At 43.8% G+C, this 2646-nt stretch overlaps 1 protein-coding gene across 4 annotated transcripts in view; it reads right to left on the bottom strand.

Moving 5' to 3' along the window:
- Window positions 1-2646, bottom strand: part of znf516 (zinc finger protein 516) — a 92088-nt gene that overhangs the window by 17249 nt on the left and 72193 nt on the right. The gene's annotated exons all lie outside the window — the stretch shown is intronic.

Raw genomic sequence — 2646 nt, 5'->3', positions numbered from 1 at the left:
TGGAGGAAGTGGAGGAGGAGGAGGAAGAGGGGGAGGGGAGGGAGGGCATTTGGTTAAACGCTCTACCAGATTCATACAAGCATTCATTTTCTCTCTTTTTTCGCTGCCACAAAAAAGCATTTGCCACCCTCTTTAATAGAAGGGGCTGATGATGGTGATGATGGTGGCGATGATGATGATGATGATGATGATGACAGCGATGGGACCTGGTGGAGGCAAGTCAGTGTTTTAATATGACGCATGTTAATGGAGGCCTCGGGGTGGCTGGCCTTTTCTGCGAGCGTACGTCCACGCTGAAGACAACTGAGGGTGACAACATTAATTACAGCCTCTGCAAGTGTTTACAGACCCACTTTGTGTGTGTGTGGGGGTGTGTGTTGATGCAGTGTGTGTGTGTTAACAACAAGGCTTGAGGGAAAGCTGAACACTGCATCACTTACCATTTGGCCTCTGTCACTTAGAATCACTGGCTGTGCCACATATCATTCACACTCTCCATAAAGAAGCTACTTATCTCTGTGTCTACTGCAATCACCACCAGCCCGGTGATGGACATGACAGCACAGAAGAGGGGATGAGGAGGAGGACTAGCAGGAGGAAGAGGGGATAGCCGGGCCGGGAAGAGGGGAGTCAAAAGAACAAAAGAGGAAAATGTGCAGAAGGAACAGAATGTGAGAAGAAACTGATATAAGGGAGGATAAAGAAAAAAACCTGAGAAGGAGGAAAGAAAATATTTCCCTTCAGAAAACAAAGAAAGTGGCAGAATAAAGAAGAAGAGTCAGAACAAAAGGAAGAGATGCAAAAACAGTGAGGAAACAGTCATAAAGGGAAGAACAAAGAGAAAAAGAGCCGACAGAAATAAAAAGATAAAAGCTACGAAGAGGGAAACTAGCCTCTTCATACTAGATGACAGTTCTGCTTTGCTCCACATCATCTGTGCTCCTGCGTCCCAAAGAACCACACTGTGGGTCAGGGAAAAACAAGTGACCAGAGATGGATTTCGAAAACAAAATATTATTATGATAMAAACAGCTGTCATCAATTTAAAGAAAATGTTCAAACAAATGTTTAGGTTGTTGGGTTTGTCACTGTGTTTTGTTCTCGTTTTGTTTTTACTCTTAAACCAGTGTTCAGTGGAAGCAGTAAACCTCTGCTGTTAGTTTGTAGGTCAGGATCTGAGAAGTTTGAGAATCACTGACCTAAACAACATATTAGAACGTAGTTGAATCACAGCAGAGCTGGAAACTTTCCTCCAGTGTGAAGGCAACATGAGCACTGCTGCGCTCTTCAGTTCTTCAGGTTTTTTTTGGATCCTGGAGACACCTCCTGCATCCTTATCAAGCTCTATGTGCCCATGATTCTTTATCAGGATGCAGAATGCCATGCTAGCACTATGCTACCACCTCAGGTTTCACATCTCATCTAATCACAGTAACATTTGTAGTAGGGATGCACCGATAGGAAAATTTAAGCCGATATCGATATCCATGTTGCTGTTATTGCCGATAACCAATATTTTACAGATATTACGCAAACACACAAATAATTTATATATACGTACAAACACACTTGTGTCTTTTTTCTATAAAAAACAACCAGATCGCTCTCTACTTAATTATTCCTGGCTGCGCAGCATCACTATCACTATCATGCTGAAACAGATACCACTTGACCAACCATCTCCCTCCTAAAACAGAAACACAAACAGCAACAAGCAGGAAATCAACACTGAGTGGTAATATTGGCTCCGCTTGATTTATTGGACCATTACGATGTGCTAAAAAATGATCAACATCGGCTGATACTGATGTCAGTGCTGATATACCGCGCATCCCTCATTTGTAGCCTTGGATGAGGCCAATGTGGCCAGTCCTGCTTCAGCATCACAGTTATGAGAGAACCTGATGTCCGGCGTACGTTGTCACCACGTGTACCACTCAAGATCCCAATGTGATGCTTATACATACAGATTAAACACCACCACAACCTCGCTAACTCAGTTTTGTACAGGCTGAAATCCCTCCATGACCGATCATGAGTCTGAAGATCACACTAAAAAGCTGCAGACCGTCCACATTCTGGCTGATGTTTTTACATCGTAGCAAGGTTGTCATCCAGTGTGAAGGGGGCTTTAAGGAAAGGGAGCAGAGGGGATGAAAAGTTAAAGGAAAAGCCTGGCTGTCTGAATCAAGCTGTTTACAGTGAGTGSCACTCAGATGCATGCAAATACATTCCCAAAGTTTGGCACAGACAAATGCCGCTCTGCTTCATTAGGATGCACAATTCCATCTCTCTAATTGGCATGCAATTAATAATGTATACGATTTGTCACAGGTCACTATCTGCAGCAAATCATGTCCCAGTTTAAAAAATAGAGACAGCTGCCCGGCCCAGGGCAGGAAGGACTCACAGATCGGCTGTCACACCCAGCTGAACAAAAAGATTCAGTGTGATTTATTTGCCAGCATGCAGGAACGTAGCAGCAGACGTATAAGTGAAGTCAGACAATGACAAATAGTTGTGAATGTGAATCCTCGTGCATAATATTCTCCATATCTCATGTCAGGGTCGGTGGGTGGATAGAGCTGCTGTGAGGGTGATGTGTGTGTGTGTGTGTGTGTGTGTGTGTGTGTGTGTGTGTGTGTG

This window comes from Austrofundulus limnaeus, unplaced genomic scaffold (assembly GCF_001266775.1).
Source record: "Austrofundulus limnaeus strain Quisiro unplaced genomic scaffold, Austrofundulus_limnaeus-1.0 Scaffold54, whole genome shotgun sequence".
In the NCBI taxonomy this organism is placed as follows: Eukaryota; Metazoa; Chordata; class Actinopteri; order Cyprinodontiformes; family Rivulidae; genus Austrofundulus; species Austrofundulus limnaeus.
This window is presented reverse-complemented; position numbering and strand designations above follow the sequence as displayed.